Raw genomic sequence first — 21,084 nt, 5'->3', positions numbered from 1 at the left:
GCAGTAGAAGAAATAGCAACACTGAAGGATCAGGAATCCGAAAACAAGCTTATTTTCATACGTTCTGCTTGATTTGGGATTTTGCTATAAAATTAATTCCTTCACTCAAACAAAGTGGAAACTGCTTTGTCCTTCATATTTATCAATGTCTATATCGATTTCAACAAAGAACAAGGCTGTACTTTGCAGTATAGGAAAGAGCAACACTGGAGGATCAGGAATCCGAGAATAAGCTTACTTTCATGAGTCCTGCACGATTTCGGATTTTCCTATAAAATGAATTGCTTTGCTCAAACCAAGTTAAAATTGCTTTGTCCTTCATAGTTATCCATGTCTAAAATGTATCAAGCATAAAGTTCCTCATATTACCCTGAATGAGAAAGAAGCATACCTTTGGTTGAGCAATACGTTCCTTTTGCGGAGTTATGCATGATTTCGGATTTTGCTATAAAATTCATTCCTATTGATTGTGTACAGTCGGGTATTTTAACCTTTTCTTACCCGCTTTTTACCAACTATGGTCGGACATTCACACCGTCTTACAGCGGAACATCTCCGCTCCCGCTTTTGATGGTGTATAGTCAGGCATTTGAACCCTTTCTTACCCGCTTTTTACAAACTATGGTCGGACATTCAAACCTTCTTGTAGCCGAAAACCTCTGCTCCCTCTTTTGATTATACATTGTTGGGCATTCGCACCTTATCTTACCCGCTTTTTACAAACTATAGTCAGACATTCACACCTTGGTGCTGAACCACCTCAGCTCCCATTTTGATCATGTATGGTCTGGCAATACTACCTTTTCTTACCCGTTTGTGAGTAATTATGGCTGGACATTCACACCTACTTGCAGTCGAACAGCTCTGCTCCCGCTTTTGATTATGTTTGGTTGGATATTCGAACCTTTTCTTAACTGCTTTTTACAAACTTTGGTCGGACGTTCACACCTTCTTGCAGCCGAACACCTCCGCTTCCGCTTTTGATGGTATATATTCGGGCATTCGAACCTTTTCTTACCAGCTTTTTACAAACAATGGTTGGACTTTCACACCTTCTTGTAGCCGAACAACTCCGCTCCCCCTATTGATTGTGTACAGTCGGGTATTTTAACCTTTTCTTACCCGCTTTTTACCAACTATGGTCGGACATTCACACCGTCTTACATCGGAACACCTCCGCTCCCGCTTTTGATGGTGTATAGTCAGGCATTTGAACCTTTTCTTACCCGCTTTTTACAAACTATGGTCGGACATTCAAACCTTCTTGTAGCCAAAAACCTCCGCTCCCTCTTTTGATCATACATTGTCGGGCATTCGCATCTTTTCTTACCCGTTTTTTACAAACCATGGTCGGACTTTCACACATTCTTGTAGCCAAACACATCCGCTCCCGCTATTGATTGTGTACAGTCGGGTATTTTAACCTTTTCTTACCCACTTTTTACGAACTATGGTCGGACATTCACACCGTCTTACAGCGGAACATCTCCGCTCCCGCTTTTGATGGTGTATAGTCAGGCATTTGAACCTTTTCTTACCCGCTTTTTACAAACTATGGTCGGACATTCAAACCTTCTTGTAGCCGAAAACCTCTGCTCCCTCTTTTGATTATACATTGTCGGGCATTCGCACCTTATCTTACCCGCTTTTTACAAACTATAGTCAGACATTCACACCTTGGTGCTGAACCACCTCAGCTCCCTGTTTTGATCATGTATGGTCTGGCAATACTACCTTTTCTTACCCGTTTGTGAGTAATTATGGCTGGACATTCACACCTACTTGCAGTTGAACAGCTCTGCTCCTGCTTTTGATTATGTTTGGTTGGATATTCAAACCTTTTCTTAACTGCTTTTTACAAACTTTGGTCGGACGTTCACACCTTCTTGCAGCCGAACACTTCCGCTTCCGCTTTTGATGGTATATATTCGGGCATTCGAACCTTTTCTTACCAGCTTTTTACAAACCATGGTTGGACTTTCACACCTTCTTGTAGCCGAACAGCTCCGCTCCCCCTATTGATTGTGTACAGTCGGGTATTTTAACCTTTTCTTACCCGCTTTTTACCAACTATGGTCGGACATTCACACCGTCTTACACCGGAACACCTCCGCTCCCGCTTTTGATGGTGTATAGTCAGGAATTTGAACCTTTTCTTAGCAGCTTTTTACAAACGATGGTTGAACTTTCACACCTTCTTGTAGCCGAACAACTCCGCTCCCGCAATTGATTGTGTACAGTCAGGTATTTTAACCTTTTCTTACCCGCTTTTTACCAACTATGGTCGGACATTCACACCGTCTTACAGCGGAACACCTCCGCTCCCGCTTTTGATGGTGTATAGTCAGGCATTTGAACCTTTTCTTACCCGCATTTTACAAACTATGGTCGGACATTCAAACCTTCTTGTAGCCGAAAACCTCCGCTCCCTCTTTTGATCATACATTGTCGGGCATTCGCACCTTTTCTTACCCGTTTTTTACAAACCATGGTCGGACTGTCACACATTCTTGTAGCCAAACACATCCGCTCCCGCTATTGATTGTGTACAGTCGGGTATTTTAACCTTTTCTTACCCGCTTTTTACCAACTATGGTCGGACATTCACACCTTCTTACAGCGGAACACCTCCGCTCCCTCTTTTGATGGTGTATGTTTGGGCATTCGAACCTTTTCTTACCCGCTTTTTACAAACTATGCTCGGACATTCAAACCTTCTTGTAGCCGAACACATCCACTCCTGCTTTTGATGATGTATGGTTGGGCATTCAAACCTACTTGTTGCCCACTTTTCATTAATTTTGGGTGGACATTCACACCTTGTCACAGCCAAACACCTCCGCTCCCTGTTTTGATCATGTATGGTTGGACATTCGCACCTTTTCTCACACGCTTTTTGCCAACTATGGTCGGCTGTTCACAGCTTCCTCTCCACCATACTTGTATGGTGGGATATTCACACCCACTTGCATCCGAAGACCTTTTGTTGATATTTAGTCGGTCATTCGCAGCTTACCCGCTTTTGGCAAACTATGGCCTTCATGCAGCCAAACACCTCTGATCTCGCTTTTGATGATGTAAGGTTGGGCATTCAGAACTTGCTTCACCTGCTTTTCACCAAATATAGGAGGACATTCACACCTTCTTGCAGCCAAACACTTCCGCTCCACCTTTTAGTGTTCTATCACACCTTTTTTTCACCGCATTTTATAGATTATGGTTGGAAATTCTCAACCACTCTCATCCGAAGACCTCTCCTCCCGCTTTTGTTAATATATTTGAACTTTAGTCGGACATTCACACCTTCTTGCAGCTGAACCACCTCCGCTCCCTGTTTTGATCATATATGGTATGGCAATACTACCTTTTCTTACCCGTTTGTTAGTAATTATGGCTGGACATTCACACCTACTTGCAGCCGAACACCACCTCTCCCGCTTTTGATGATGTATGGACCGGCATTCTTACCTTTTCTAACACATTTTTCAGCAATTATGGTCGGAGATTCACACTTACTCACAGCCGAACAACTCCGCTCCCGCATTTGATGGTGTATAGTCGGGCATTCTCACCCTTTCTCAACAGCTTTTTGCAAATTATGATCTGAAATTCACACCTGCTTTTGATAATGTATGGTTGGGCATTCGCACCTTTTCTTACCCATTTTTCAGTAATTATGGGTGGACATTCACACCTTCTTGCAGCTGAACACCTCCTCTCCCGCTATTGATTGTGTACAGTCGGGTATTTTAACCTTTTCTTACCCGCTCTTTACCAAATATGGTCGGACATTCACACCGTCTTACAGCGGAACACCTCTGCTCCCGCTTTTGATGGTGTATAGTCAGGCGCTTGAACCTTTTCTTACCCGCATTTTACAAACTATGGTCGGACATTCAAACCTTCTTGTAGCCGAAAACCTCCGCTCCCTCTTTTGATTATACATTGTTGGGCATTCGCACCTTATTTACAAACTATAGTCACACATTCACACCTTGCAGCTGAGCCACCTCAGCTCCCTGTTTTGATAGTGTATGTTCGGGCATTCGAACCTATTCTTACCCCCTTTTTACAAACTATGGTCGGAGATTCACACCTACTCACAGCCGAACAACTCCGCTCCCGCATTTGATGATGTCTTGTCCGGCATTCTAGTCTCTTCTAACACATTTTTCAGTAATTATGGTTGGACATTCACACCTACTCACAGCCGAACACTTCCGCTCCCGCATTTGATGGTGTATAGCCGGGCATTCTCACCCTTTCTCATCAGCTTTTTGCAAATTATGATCTGACATTCACACCTACTTGCAGTCGAACAGCTCTGCTCCCGCTTTTGATTATGTTTGGTTGGATATTCGAACCTTTTCTTAATTGCTTTTTACAAACTTTGGTCGGACGTTCACACCTTCTTGCAGCCGAACCCATCCACTTCCACTTTTGATGGTATATATTCGGGCATTCGAACCTTTTCTTACCCGCTTTTTACAAACCGTGGTCGGACTTTCACACCTTCTTGTAGCCAAACAACTCCGCTCCCGCTATTGATTGTGTACAGTCGGGTATTTTAACCTTTTCTTACCCATTTTTCAGTAATTATGGGTGGACATTCACACCTTCTTACAGCGGAACACCTCCGCTCCCTCTTTTGATGGTGTATGTTTGGGCATTCAAACCTTTTCTTACCCGCTTTTTACAAACTATGCTCGGACATTCAAACCTTCTTGTAGCCGAACACATCCACTCCTGCTTTTGATGATGTATGGTTGGGCATTTTCACCTTTTCTTACCCATTTTTCAGTAATTATGGGTGGACATTCACACCTTCTTGCAGCTGAACAACTCCTCTCCCGCTTATGATCATGTGCGGTTTGATATTCGAAAATTTTCTTTCATGTTTTAAAGCAATTATTGATGGACATTCAAATCTTCTTGTAGCCGAACACATCCACTCCTGCTTTTGATGATGTATGGTTTGGCATTCGCACCCTTTTTTTACCCATTTTTCAGGAATTTTGGGTGGACATTCAGACCTTCTTGCAGCCGAAAACCTCCGCTCCCTCTTTTGATCATACATTGTCGGGCATTCGCACCTTATCTTACCCGGTTTTTACAAACTATAGTCAGACATTCACACCTTGCAGCTGAACCACCTCCGCTCCCTGTTTTGATCATGTATGGTCTGGCAATACTACCTTTTCTTACCCGTTTGTGAGTAATTAATCCCAAAATATTGAGCATAAAATAAGTCTTTATGCTGATGATGTATTATTTTTCCTTCAGAACTCACAGACGTCTCTCAGTCACACGATCACACTCATAAATAAATTCTCAGCACTTTCTGACTACTCTATCAACTGGTCTAAGACCACAGTTCTGCCCATTAACTGTAGGGTCCATAATATACCTGCGATCACTTTACAGTCAGGAAATATTAGATATTTAGGCATAAACATTTCCTCCAGGCTCTCAGAGCTAACAAAGCTAAATTATGTGCAATTATTAAAGACAGTAGAGGACGATCTCTCGTTGGAAGTCCTTACCTATATCACTTATGGGGAGAGTTACATCCATTAAAATGATGATACTACCAAAAGTTAACTATTTGTTCTCAATGATCCCCATAAAACCATCTGCTACTTGGTTTAAGTCACTAGATTCATGCATCTCCAAATTTCTGTGGAAAAACAAACCACCACGTATTAGTTTAAAAACCCTACAGAAGACCAAGGACAGTGGTGGATTAGATTTACCTCATTTTCAGCACTATTCCTTAGACAATAGGTTACAATATATATCAAAATGGTTTAAACCTTGTTGTTGTCACAGTTCCCAGAGACGTTGTAATCGTTGAGGATTCTATATTCACCCCCTCATTAGAGGCACGTAATGCAGATTGATGACACTGAATCTTCTTCTCTGTTCATTGCTGGCATCATTCCCAGCATCGTAAGTGTTCGTGGCATTGTTAGCCTCTTCTTCTGGATCTTGATATCGAGAATCCTTTTGTATTTCTGGTTTGTCAGTACTCTCTCTTCGTTCACCGGAGTCTTTGTCTTTTTGTCTTTTTGTCCTTGAGTTTGGTGATTTTTTCTTCTTTTGATGCCTTGACACAATGTGACAGGTGATACCACGTGGGAGATCCTGTAACTTGGACTGCTGTCCCTGTGCTGCGAAATGGCTGTGCTGCTCAAATGGTCTCTCCTTCATCATGGTTACATGCTGCCATTCCGACATCTCGCCATTCCGACATGGGTCTCCAATTGTCGGAATGGCGACACTTAATTTTTTATCAAACGTCCCACCATTCCGACACTTTTTTCCTCCTATGGTCGGAATGGCGGTATGTTTTTTGTTTTTTTTAACATACCGCCATTCCGACAGTTCCTTTTAATAGCCTATTTTTTACCCAAAACATTTTGCACTAATGATATGCCGGTGCAAATATGCCCTAAAGTTTGGCGCACAAGCTTTGCACATGCAGAGGCCACAGCCTCGCAAACAAACTTTAATAATCTATTATCAAAATCCCCTGAATTTCAAATATAAAAATACAGATATTAATGTAACTCTGGCGAGACTGAAACTGATTAAGCAGAAATACAGTGTCAGTGAGCTGTCACAGCAGCCAGCTGGAGCGGAGCTCTCCACAGAGCCCATGCGTCTTTTGCACGCTGTCATCATATGCAAAAGTAATAATTGCAATTACAGATATCACGGCTACTGCACAGGACACAGTTGCGAGCACTCTGCCTTGCCTTGCCAATAGGAAAAGAGAGAAATGACAGCATAGAACGTATAAAACACAACAAAATGCAATAAAAACGTTTATTCATGTTATTCACGTGATTTATGAGTACTCACTCCAATTTTGGGAAGCGCGGATGGGCTTTGCGCATTTGGCACAAACACACAGCCGCAACGGTTGTAGCTTTATACAGCCTGTTGATATCTTAAGGACCTAACTGGTCACACCTGGGAGTAAATGTCATGTAGAGATTGTTTTTACATGACATTACAGCTGAACATATAGCTTTCATCCACAAACCAACGTGGGAGAGCCCGAAGACGCATGTGCCAGACGCACATAGGCATGCGTAAAACCAATTTTGACCACTTCATACTGTTTATTTGCTTTCTTTTAGTTAACTTTCGTTTCTTTTGGATTCTTGTGCGTGTTATGGAGCCGTTTTGGTCCATGTTTGTAAGCCTTTTTTTCCTGGATTAAATTTTCGGAAGTTGAAACAAGTGGCATTGGAGTGTGTGATTGAAAACCACCGCGGACTGCTTCTCCTCCTCCAGTTGCCGAGACTTTGTGTTTTTAATAACGCTTGTCTATAAACATGTGTTAAACATATAAATTGCATGAACAGAAAGAAGGGACTCACCTGTTGAGTAACACACATTTCCTTATACGGAAAGCCTTGTCGGAATGGTGGGACATTTGAACGTCAGAATAGCGGGATGTCGCAATGGTGGGATGTCGGAATGGTGGGACGTTTGCATGTCGGAATGGTGGTATGTCGGAATGGTGGTATGTCGGAATGGTGGGATGTCGGAATAGCAGGATGTCGGAATGGCGGGATTTCGGAATGGGTGTTGCCACCCCCTTCATCATATACACAGTTATTTATACATCACCTTCCACCATGAAGCGTTGTCCCTTTTTGTTTCTCTCTTTGTTCTTAAAATGCTGTTATGCATGTCTAAACCAATCCATTAAATTAGATCATTTTGGCAGTAAAGCGATCTACAATGTGCTTGGTCGCAAAGCTGCTCATCTGTGGTAAACAGCTCTTCAGAAAGGCATTCTTCAATTGATTTCACTAATTCTATGTAATAATTTTGTGATTTCCTACAAAACTACACTTCTTCTCCCATCTGTCTGAGTATTTAATATTGTCTGGGTCCCGTTAAAACATGTATTTTTCCCATCTAATTCCTTGTTTGCTTTAAAACAAGTATTCCCCATTTTCTATCCCTTCAGTAGCCAACCAGTTTGTATGGAGTACACTGGTAAAACACTGCTTTTGTTGTCACCGCAAGGCTTCCCCCGTCGGTTGTTTCACTGAGACACTACTGAGTAACTATAACTCAACACAGTTTATACACATAACATTCATATACATACTAACAAACAAACAAACAATTATTTATCGCAATTTTCTCATCTCTGTTTGAACGTACACCCAGGTAAATATTCCTGTAGTCTTCTCATACCGACTATGGACCCATTCATTGTTTAACTTCACTGTTTTGCAAATCCTAATTGAATATTACACATTGACATTGAACTTTACTTGATAAGCAGGTCTTCATTGCATTCAGCAGCCTATATGTGAGCATCTATGTGTAAGCTGTTCTTCTTTGCATTTATCAGCAGCAAGCAATTCTTCATTGCACATGCATATGAAAATAGTAAAACAATTCCAATGCGTTAGCAAAACCTTCTATATCAGGAGTGTCCATCATGATGCTGGGAATAGAACCTCTTTCCCAGAATAGTTCAACCTTCATTACTCAACTGATCATAACTCCGCAATGAGCACATTTCAAAGTATCATTCCTCTACATATATTCAAAAATCTATGTGTAAATGTTTAATATTTCTTATATTTGTTGATGTCATTCTGTGTGCATGTGGCCTAAACCCAATCTCTGTGTGGCAATTTTAATTTAAACAAGTTGAACTCTGCCTCTGATCATTTAAAAAAGGTGTGTACCAATATCAACCTTTCTCAGGTAATTACTGATCCTACAAAACCAAAGAGATCCTTCAAGGTTGTCCCTGATTGGCTCAATCTTAACAAATCAAAGGTAGAAAATCCGCAGTATCTGAACTTGGTGTTAGTTATCACTGCTCAATAGCCTGTATCAGAATTGCAAAAATTAAAACATTAGGTCCACGCTTGGTATCCAGATCCTGAAACATCTCCATGAGCAGGCTTTTTTTTAACTGATCTGTTGAATAGTTATATGACACTGTTAAAATCCCAGATGAAGATCTAGCACTTGACCATTTTTGTAAATCTTCTAATTCCATAGTTGATAAACACGCCCCTTTTAAAAAGTATAGAACTTAGAACAGGTCTATCCCTGGCTTTCGGCAGAACTGTCTTCTTTACTTTTTTTCCCCCTTGTCCTGTTCAGCATTATGTCAGAAGAATTGTAGTCTGAATACCTTTGATGCCAAACAGATTTGTTTTGCCAAGGGAAGTTTTATAAATGTAAAGCTCCCCTTGATGCCCATTTTTTTATTTCTGTTTACAATATATGACATGAACTGAACTGAACCGGACCGGGGGACAAGGAAAGAAGAAGAGGAAAGAAGAGGAAACAGAACAAAAATAGAAACAAAAACCAGACAACCAGCTGCTACACCTGTAAAAAACAAAACAGACAACAATCCATGGCCTATGAGGGGAATCCAGCCTTAGCGCCACCAGGAGCACCTGAAAGCAGTCAAGCAGAGAAAAAACAAACACACAAACAAACAAAAACAAGCACAAGAAGCGGCAATCGCATACAACACAGCTGTGGATATAGATGACCTGAGACGACATGATAATACATCAACTGCTTAGTGACCATGCTACTGGACTAATGAATGTGTGTGTGTGTGTGTGAGAACATGCAACACCCATGGCACAGGACCTACATGATAACCGTGCTTAGTTATGAGTGTATAAGCGTACAGGGCCACAATCCACAGCCCCCCCCCAAGCAATCAGAAGCAGGCAGAGAGGGCCACAAGACCCAGGCCACCAGCAGCCCCCACAGAGCACAGAACCCAGGCAGCCCACTGCAGGGGCAACCACGCATCCACCCAGAAGACTGCAGAGGAAGCCCCCGGAAAGAGCCCCCATAAGCATAGGGCAGAGGCACTCCGGGAACCAGGGGTAACAGCCCACCGACCCCGCCAGGCCCCAGCCGCCCAGACATGGGCCGTGCACTGGACCTGGGCCCCAGGAGCCCGAGCGCCCCCAAACCCCTCGGCAGAGGCCCCACCCAATACCCAGGAGGGCCAAGCGCCCCAGACAGCCACAAAGTGGGTCAGCGCCTGCCCCAGCGCCCCTGGCCAAATGCCCTGGGAGTCAAGACGTGCCCACAGGTGGGTGAAGTCGCGAGCAGTGGGGAGAGGCAACGCTGATGCCCCATCGGGAGAAACACAGGCAGGCCAGGCGACAGCAAGACCCAGATCCAGGCCCAATCATTACCACACACACTTTCACGTCCCATACATCCACACATCCACACATCCTACCTCCCTCGACTCTGCTGAGGTGTAGTGCAGCGGGCACACCAGGAGGCCAGCAACCCCCCAGCCACCACAGACCGCGAACCAGCAGAACAATTAATTAATCCTCCTGGCCCCTCCTGCCCCGAGCAGACACCAGGAAGCAGGGGTGTGCGAAGAAGACCCCTCCCCTCACCCTTCTGGCTCTTCAATATTTTCTAATAGTGAGCAATTAAAATTGAGGGGCAGCCAAACTTGTAGAACTGGGAGCGCGGCACTCTGGGCAGCCTACATACCCAAAGAGCCCCGCCCACCAGATGCCACTCAGTGTAACCACCCCCCAAGACCTAATGTGTGTGTGTGAGTGTGTTTGATAAGTAGTAATGTCTAAGGTGTAATTAAAACAGGGGCAGGGAACTGCAGAGTGCAACCAAAGGGGACCACCTACGTGGCCCCATCCACTACACCCCACCGAACACACACGCCCCCAAAACCTTCATGTGTGAGTGTGTGCTGTGTACAGGAGCCAGAAGGGAGAGGGGTATGGGGATATATACCGGGGGAGCTACTCTCCCCCAGAGAGGGCAGCCAGGGACTGGCTGCAATAGGCATCCCCGCTACCTGGGAGCCAACAATGGGCAGGAGGGCCTGATGTCCACCAGGCTCGGGGCCTGCAGCGACCATATTCCGGGAGCTACTGTACCCCCAGAAGGTACCCATCCCGCCCCACCCCACTCAACCCAACCCCACCCAGGAGGACCTCTACAAAAAACAAACAAACAACATCAAAAAACAAACAAACAAACCACCCGGTCACACCAGTCGCAGCAGCCCGGGCCTGAGACCCACCATCACCCAGCAACCCACCACCACCACTATGTGATAAAACTAATCAGAGGGGACCAGAGAGAATGAAATTCAGCCAATTGATGTTTTGAGGAGGCAGACATTGTTTCCATGCTAATATAATCTAAAAGAAAATGTCTAAACTGGTTAATACACAGATTGTTCTTCGCTTTCCAGTTCATGAGAATAGTTTTCTTTGCGATACATAACACTGTGACAACCATGTGTGCTGAGTTAATTTCCATGTTGATGTTGTCTAAGTCACCCAGTATGCACAGTGTGGGGCATGCAGGGATGCTACACTTTAGCCATGTTGATAGGTCCTCACAGACTTCAAGCCAGAACTTCTGGACAGGCGCAGAAAAACCACAAAGCGTGTGCATAATCATCAGGTGTGTTATCTGTGCAATGTGAGCAGATGTTTGAGTGTGTTAGACCCATCCTGAACATCCTTTGTCCTGTATAGTGTGTTCTATGAAGGATTTTGTATTGTATGAGCTGTAAATTAGGATTTCGAGTCTTTATGAAGGTGTTCAAACATATTTGTGGTTAGAAGCTATGACCAGAACTGATGGATATATCTGCCTCCCATTTTGAGGATGGAAGAGACATTGTGTCATCTATCTTAGACAATAATTTATATATTTTTGATAGTAGTTTTGGGGTACAGATGCTTAGAAATTCTGCTACCCTAGTCGGGGGTTGTAAGTCTGGTTGGTGGAGGATATATCCATCCATCCATCCATCAACTGCCGCTTATCCGGGGGTCGGGTCGCGGGGGCAGCAGCTTGAGCAGAGAAACCCAGACGTCTCTGTCCCCGGCCACTTCCTCCAGCTCTTCCGGGGGGACCCCGAGGCGTTCCCAGGCCAGCCGAGAGACATAGTCTCTCCAACGTGTCCTGGGTCTCCCCCGGGGTCTCCTCCCAGTGGGACGTGCCCGGAACACCTCCCCAGGGAGGCGCCCAGGGGGCATCCTAACCAGATGCCCGAGCCACCTCATCTGACTCCTCTCAATGCGGAGGAGCAGCGGTTCTACTCCGAGCCCCTCCCGGATGACTGAGCTTCTCACCCTATCTCTAAGGGCCACGGTGCCCAGACACCCTGCGGAGGAAACCCATTTCGGCCGCTTGTATTCGCGATCTTGTTTTTTCGGTCACTACCCACAACTCGTGACCATAGGTGAGGATGGGAACGTAGATTGACCAGTAAGTAGAGAGCTTCGCCTTCTGGCTCAGCTCCCTCTTCACAACGACGGGTCGGTGCAGAGCCTGCAACACTGCAGGCGCCGCACCGATCCGCCCGTCAATCTCCCGCTCCATTCGTCCGTCACTCGTGAACAAGACCCCGAGATACTTGAACTCCTCCTCTTGGGGAAGGATCTCATTCCCGACCCGGAGAGAGCATTCCACCCTTTTCCGGCTGAGAACCATAGTCTCGGATTTGGAGGTGCTGATTCTCATCCCAGCCGCTTCATACTCGGCTGCGAATCACTCCAGTGAGAGCTGAAGGTCACGGCCTGACGACGCTAACAGAACCACATCATCTGCAAAAAGCAGAGACCCGATTCTGAGGTCGCCAAATGGGACACCCTCAACGCCCTGGCTCCACCTAGAAATTCTGTCCATAAAAGTTAGAAACAGAATCGGTGACAAAGGGCAGCCCTGACGGAGTCCAACTCTCACCGGAAACGTATCCGACTTACTGCCGGCAATGCGGACCAAACTCTGGCACCGGTCATACAGAGACCGAACGGCCCCTATCAAGGGGTCCGGCACTCCATATTCCCGGAGCACCCCCCACAGGACTCCACGAGGGACACGGTCGAACGCTTTCTCCAAGTCCACAAAACACATGTAGACTGGTTGGGCGAACTCCCATGCACCCTCCAGGATCCTGCCGAGGGTATAGAGCTGGTCCACTGTTCCACGGCCAGGACGAAAGCCACACTGCATCTCCTGAATCCGAGGCTCGATTATCCGACGGATCCTCCTCTCCAATACCCCCGAATAGACCTTACCAGGGAGGCTGAGGAGTGTGATACCCCTATAGTTGGAACACACCCTCCGGTCCCCCTTTTTAAAGAGGGGGACCACCACCCCAATCTGCCAGTCCAGAGGCACTGTCCCCGATGTCAACGCGATACTGCAGAGGCGTGTCAGCCAAGACAGCCCTACAACATCCAGAGCCTTGAGAAACTCAGGACGGACCTCATCCACCCCCGGGGCCTTGCCACCGAGGAGCTTTTTAACCACCTCGGCAACCTCAGCCCCAGAAATGGGAGGCCCCGTCTCCGAGCTCTCCGACTCTGCCTCTTCCGAGCACGTGTTGGTAGGATTGAGGAGTTCCTCGAAGTACTCCCCCCACCGACTCACAATATCCCTAGTTGAGGTCAGCAAAGCCCCGTCCCCACTGTAAACAGTGTTGACTGTGAGCCGCTTCCCCCCCCCTGAGACGCCGGATGGTGGACCAGAATCTTTTCGAGGCCGTCCGGAAATCGTTCTCCATGGTCTCACCGAACTCCTCCCAGGCCCGAGTTTTTGCCTCACAACCGCCGAAGCCGTGGCCCGTCTTGCCCGTCGGTACCTATCAGCTTCTTCCAGGGTCCCACTGGCCAAAAAGGCCCGATAGGACTCCTTCTTCAGTTTGACGGCTTCCCTCACCACTGGTGTCCACCAGCAGGTTCGAGGGTTGCCGCCACGACAGGCACCGACCACCTTACGGCCACAACTCCGACCAGCTGCCTCGGCAATGGAGTCACGGAACATGGCCCATTCGGACTCAATGTCCCCCACCTCAAATATGGTTGAAGCTCTGCCGGAGGTGGGAGTTAAAGCTCCTTCTGACGGGGGATTCTGACAAACGCTCCCAGCAGACCCTCACAATACGTATGGGCCTGCCAGGTCTGATCGGCATCCTCCCCCACCAGCGGAGCCAACTCACCACCAGGTGGTGATCAGTTGACAGCTCCGCCCCTCTCTTCACCCGAGTGTCCAGGACATACGGCCGCAAGTCCGATGATACAACCACAAAGTCGATCATCGAACTGCGGCCAAGGGTGTCCTGGTGCCAAGTGCACATATGGACACCCTTATGCCTGAACATGGTGTTCGTTATGGACAGTCTATGACTGGCACAGAAGTCCAACAACATAACACCACTCTGATTCAGATCGAGGGGGCCGTTCCTCCCAATCACACCCCTCCAGGTCTCACTGTCATTGCCCACGTGAGCATTGAAGTCCCCCAGCAGAATGAGGGAGTCTCCGGTAGGAGCATTCTCCAGTGCCTCCCCCAGAGACTCCAAAAAGGGTAGGTACTCTGAACTGCTGTTTGGCGCATAGGCACAAACAACAGTCAGGACTCGTCCCCCCACCCAAAGGCGGAGGGAGGCTACCCTCTCGTTCACTGGGGTAAACCCCAATGTACTGGCACACAGCCGGGGGGCAATAAGTATGCCCACACCTGCTCTGCGCCTCTCACCACGGGCAACTCCAGAGTGGAAGAGAGTCCAACCCCTCTCAAGAGTACTGGTTCCAGATCCCAAGCCGTGCGTCGAGGTGAGTCCGACTATATCTAACGGTCTGATAAAGTTTCAACAATAAACAACAAACTTTGTATTATGAGAAAGAACCAGACTCATTCTTCAGGAATCCGAAAATAAGCTCTATTTTACGAGTTATGCACGAATTCGGATTCTCCTATAAAACGAATTCCTTAACTCAAACCATGTTAAGACTGCTTTGTCCTTCATATTTATTCATGTCTAATCAAGTTTCAATGATAAACAACGTTGTACTTTGTAGAATGAGAAAGAACTTCTTCAGCAATAAGCATCTCTCGACAAATGACGAAATAAAGATTTTGCTATAAAATTAATTGCTATCAGCCTGACTTAAAACTGTTTGTCTTCCTTATTTATCCACTTCAAATCAAGTTTCAACAATTAAAAAATTTTTGTAGTTTGAGAAAGAACAACTTAATCTTGAGCAATCAGTATAAAAAGAGGGTAAGCAAAGGTGCGAATGTCAAACCATACATGATCAAAACAGGGAGCGGAGGTGTTTGGCTGAGACAAGGTGTGAATGTCCACCCATAATTAATGAAAAGCGGGCAACAAGTAGGTTGGAATGCCCAACCATACATCATCAAAAGCAGGAGTGGATATGTTCGGCTACAAGAAGGTTTGAACGTCTGACCATAGTTTGTAAAAAGCGGGTAAGAAAAGGTTCGAATGCCCGAACATACACCATCAAAGGAGGGAGCGGAGGTGTTCCGCTGTAAGAAGGTGTGAATGTCCGACCATAGTTGGTAAAAAACGGGTAAGAAAAGGTTAAAATACCCGACTGTACACAATCAGTAGTGGGTGCGGAGTTGTTCGGCTACTAAAAGGTGTGAAAGTCCGACCATGGTTTGTAAAAAGCGGGTAAGAAAAGGTGCGAATGCCCGAAAATGTATGATCAAAAGAGGGAGCGGAGGTGTTTGGCTGCAAGAAGGTGTGAATGTACACCCATAATTACTGAAAAATGGGTAAGAAAAGGTGCGAATGCCCAACCATACATCATCAAAAGCAGGAGTGGATGTGTTCGGCTCCAAGAAGGGTTTAATGTCTGACCATAGTTTGTAAAAAGCAGGTAAGAAAAGGTTTGACTGCCCGAACATACACCATCAAAAGAGGGAGCGGAGGTGTTCCGCTGTAAGAAGGTGTGAATGTCCGACCATAGTTGGTAAAAAGCGGGTAAGAAAAGGTTAAAATACCCGACTGTACACAATCAATAGCGGGAGCGGAGTTGTTCGGCTACTAAAAGATGTGAAAGTCCGACTATGGTTTGTAAAAAGCGGGTAAGAAAAGGTGCTAATGCCCGACAATGTATGATCAAAAGAGGGAGCGGAGGTGTTCGGCTGCAAGAAGGTCTGAATGTCCAACCATAATTTGTAAAAACCGGGAAGGAAAGGCTCGAAAGCCCGACTATACACCATCAAAAGCGGGAGCAGAGTGGTTCAGCTGCAAGAAGGTCTGAATGTCCATCAATAATTGCTTTAAAACATGAAAGAAAATTTTCGAATATCATCCGCACATGATCATAAGAAGGAGAGGAGGTGTTCAGCTGCAAGAAGGTGTGAATGTCCACCCATAATTCCTGAAAAATGGGTAAAAAAAGGTGCGAATGCCCAACCATACATTATCAAAAGCAGGTGTGAATGTCAGATCATAATTTGCAAAAAGCTGATGAGAAAGGGTGAGAATGCCCGACTATACACCATCAAATGCGGGAGCGGAGGTGTTCGGCTCTGAGTAGGTGTGAATGTCCGACCATAATTGCTGAAAAATGTGTTAGAAAAGGAAAGAATGCCGGACCATACATCATCAAAAGCGGGAGAGGTGGTGTTCGGCTGCAAAAAGGTGTAAATGTTCGACTAAAGTTTGTAAAAAGCGGGTAAGACATGGTGCGAATGCCTGACAAGGTATGATCAAAAGCAGGAGCGGAGGTGTTCAGCTGCAAGAAGGTCTAAATGTCCATCAATAATTGCTAGAAAACATGAAAGAAAATTTTCTAAAATCAAACCGCACATGATCATAAGTGGGAGAGGAGGTGTTCAGCTGCAAGAAGGTGTGAATGTCCACCCATTATTCCTGACAAATGGGTAAAAAAAAGGTGCGAATGCCCAACCATACATCATCAAAAGCAGGAGTGGATGTGTTCGGCTACAAGAAGGTGTGAACCTCCAACAAAAATTTGTAAAAAGCAGTTAAGAAAAGGTTTTAATATCCAACCAAACATAATCAAAAGCGGGAGCATAGCTTTTCGACTGCAAGTAGGTGTGAATGTCAGATCATAATTTGCAAAAAGCTGATGAGAAAGGGTGAGAATGTCCGACTGCACACCATCAAATGCGGGAGCGGAGTTGTTCGGGTGTGAGTAGGTGTGAATCTCCGACCGTAATTTCTGAAAAATGTGTTAGAAAAGGTAAGAATGCCGGTCCATACATCATCAAAAGCGAGAGAGGTGGTGTTCGGCTGCAAGTAGGTGTGAATGTCCAGCCATAATTACTCACAAACGGGTAAGAAAAGGTAGTATTGCCAGACCATACATGATCAAAACAGGGAGCGGAGGTGGTTCAGCTGCAAGAAGGTGTGAATGTCTCACTAAAGTTCAAATATATTAACAAAAGCGGGAGGAGAGGTCTTCGGATGAGAGTGGTTGAGAATTTCCAACCATAATCTATAAAATTCGGTGAAAAAAAGGTGTGATAGAACACTAAAAGGTGGAGCGGAAGTGTTCGGCTGCAAGAAGGTGTGAATGTCCGACTATATTTGGTGAAAAGCAGGTGAAGCAAGGTCTGAATGCCCAACCTTACATTATCAAAAGCGAGATCAGAGGTGTTTGGCTGCAAGAAGGCCATAGTTTGCCAAAAGCGATTGTAAGCTGCGAATGACCAACTAAATATCAACAAAAGTGGGGGCGGAGGTCTTCGGATGCAACTGGGTGTGAACATCCCACCATACAAGTATGGTGGAGAGGAAGCTGTGAACAGCCGACCATAGTTTGCAAAAAGCGGGTGAGACAAGGTGCGAATGTCCAACCATACATGATCAAAACAGGGAGAGGAGGTGTTTGGCTGTGACAAGGTGTGAATGTCCACCCAAAATTAATGAAAAGCGGGCAAAAAGTAGGTTTGAATGCCCAAGCATACATCATCAAAAGAAGGAGTGGATGTGTTCGGCTACAAGAAGGTTTCAATGTCCGAGCATAGTTTGTAAAAAGCGGGTAAAAAAAGGTTCGAATGCCCAAACATACACCATCAAAAGAGGGAGCGGAGGTGTTCCGCTGTAAGAAGGTGTGAATGTCCGACCATAGTTGGTAAAAAGTGGGTAAGAAAAGGTTAAAATACCCGACTGTACACAATCAATAGGGGGAGCGGAGTTGTTCGGCTACAAGAAGATGTGAAAGTCCAACCATGGTTTGTAAAAAGCTGGTAAGAAAAGCTTCGAATGCCCGAATATAATTAAAAGCGAGAGAGATTGTGTTCAGCTGCAAGTAGGTGTGAATATTCAGCCATAATTACTAAAAAACGGGTAAGAAAATGTAGTATTGCCAGACCATACATGATCAAAACAGGGAGCGGAGGTTGTTTAGCTGCAAAAAGGGGTGAATGTCCAACTAAAGTTCAAATATATTAACAAAAGCGGGAGGAGAGGTCTTCGGATTAGAGTGGTTGAAATTTCCAACCATAATCTATAAAATGCGGTGAAAAAAAAAGGTGTGAAGGAATGAATTTTATAGCAAAATCCGAAATCATGCATAACTCCGCAAAAGGAACGTATTGCTCAATCAAAGGGATGCTTCTTTCTCATTCAGGGTAATATGAGGAACTTTATGCTTGATACATTTTAGACATGGATAACTATGAAGGACAAAGCAATTTTAACTTGGTTTGAGCAAAGCAATTCATTTTATAGGAAAATCCCAAATCAAGCAGAACGTATGAAAATAAGCGTGTTTTCGGATTCCTGATCCTTCAGTGTTGCTCTTTCTTCTACTGCAAAATCCAGTGTTGTTCTTTGTTGAAGTCAATCTAGACATTGATAAATATGAAGGACAAAGCAGTTTTAACATAGTTTGAGTAAAGGAATTCATTTTATACATAAAATCCCAAATCATGCAGAACGTATGAAAATAAGCTTATTCTCGGATGCCTGTTCCTTCAAGTGTTGCTCTTTCTTCTACTGCAAAATACAATGTTGTTCTTTGTTGAAATCGATATAGACATTGATAAATATGAAGGACAAAGCAGTTTCCACTTTTTTTGAGTGAAGGAATTAATTTTATAGCAAAATCTCAAATCAAGCAGAACGTATGAAAATAAGCGTGTTTTCGGATTCCTGATCCTTCAGTGTTGCTATTTCTTCTACTGCAAAATCCAGTGTTGTTCTTTGTTGAAGTCAATCTAGACATTGATAAATATGAAGGACAAAGCAGTTTTAACATAGTTTGAGTGAAAGTATTCATTTATAGTAAAATCAATAATCGTGCAGAACTCATGAAAATAAGCTTATTCTCGGATTCCTAAAACTTTTGATTTGCTCTTTCTTTACTGCAAAGTACAATGTTGTTCTTTGTTGAAGTCGATCTAGACATTGATAAATTTGAAGGACAAAGCAGTTTTCACTTGGTTTGAGTGAAGGAATTCATTTTATACATAAAATCCCAAATCATGCAGAACGTATGAAAATAAGTTTATTCTCGGATTACTGATCCTTCAGTGTTGCTCTTTCTTCTACTGCAAAATCCAGTGTTGTTCTTTGTTGAAGTCAATCTAGACATTGATAAATATGAAGGACAAAGCAGTTTTCACTTGGTTTGAGTGAAGGAATTCATTTTATACATAAAATCCCAAATCATGCAAAACGTATGAAAATAAGCTTATTCTCGGATTCCTAAAACTTTTGATTTGCTCTTTCTTTACTGCAAAGTACAATGTTGTTCTTTGTTGAAGTCGATCTAGAAATTGATAAATATGAAGGACAAAGCAGTTTTCACTTGGTTTGAGTGAAGGATTTGCAGCTGAAAACCTCCCGCTCCCACTTTTGATTGTGTATAGTCGTGCTTTCGAGCCTTTTCTTACCAGGTTTTTTAGAATTTATGGTTAGACATTCAGACCTTGCAGCCGAAAACCTCCACTCCCTCTTTTGATCATACATTGTCGGGCATTCGCACCTTGTCTTACCCGCTTTTTACAAACTATAGTCAGACATTCACACCTTGCAGCTGAACCACCTCAGCTCCCTATTGTGATCATGTATGGTCTGGCAATACTACCTTTTCTTACCCGTTTGTGAGTAATTATGGCTGGACATTCACACCTACTTGCAGTCGAACAGCTCTGCTCCCGCTTTTGATGGTATATATTCGGGCATTCGAACCTTTTCTTAACTGCTTTTTGCAAACTTTGGTCGGACGTTCACACCTTCTTGCAGCCGAACACCTCCGCTTCCGCTTTTGATGGTATATATTCGGGCATTCGAACCTTTTCTAAGCAGCTTTTTACAAACCATGGTTGAACTTTCACACCTTCTTGTAGCCGAACACCTCCGCTCCCGCTTTTGATGGTGTATAGTCAGGCATTTGAACCTTTTCTTACCCGCTTTTTAAAAAAATTTGGTCGGACATTCAAACCTTCTTGTAGCCGAAAACCTCCGCTCCCTCTTTTGATCATACATTGTCGGGCATTCGCACCTTTTCTTACCCGTTTTTTACAAACCATGGTCGGACTGTCACACATTCTTGTAGCCAAACACATCCTCTCGCGCTATTGATTGTGTACAGTCGGGTATTTTAACCTTTTCTTACCCGTTTTTTACCAACTATGGTCGGACATTCACACCTTCTTACAGCGGAACACCTCCGCTCCCTCTTTTGATGGTGTATGTTTGGGCATTCGAACCTTTTCTTACCCGCTTTTTACAAACTATGCTCGGACATTCAAACCTTCTTGTAGCCGAACACATCCACTCCTGCTTTTGATGATGTATGGTTGGGCATTCAAACCTACTTGTTGCCCGCTTTTCATTAATTTTGGGTGGACATTCACACCTTGTCACAGCCAAACACCTCCGCTCCCTGTTTTGATCATGTATGGTTGGACAGTCGCACCTTTTCTCACCCGCTTTTTGCCAACTATGGTCGGCTGTTCACAGCTTCCTCTCCACCATACTTGTATGGTGGGATATTCACACCCACTTGCATCCGAAGACCTTTTGTTGATATTTAGTCGGTCATTCGCAGCTTACCCGCTTTTGGCAAACTATGGCCTTCATGCAGCCAAACACCTCTGATCTCGCTTTTGATGATGTAAGGTTGGGCATTCAGACCTTGCTTCACCTGCTTTTCACAAAATATAGTCGGACATTCACACCTTCTTGCAGCCGAACACTTCCGCTCCACCTTTTAGTGTTCTATCACACCTTTTTTTTCACCGTATTTTATAGATTATGGTTGGAAA

This window comes from Leuresthes tenuis, unplaced genomic scaffold (assembly GCF_036924035.1).
Source record: "Leuresthes tenuis unplaced genomic scaffold, fLeuTen1.0.hap1 SCAF_4, whole genome shotgun sequence".
Taxonomy (NCBI): domain Eukaryota; kingdom Metazoa; phylum Chordata; class Actinopteri; order Atheriniformes; family Atherinopsidae; genus Leuresthes; species Leuresthes tenuis.
The sequence above is the reverse complement of the archived record's forward strand: the minus strand, read 5'-3'. Positions refer to the sequence as shown.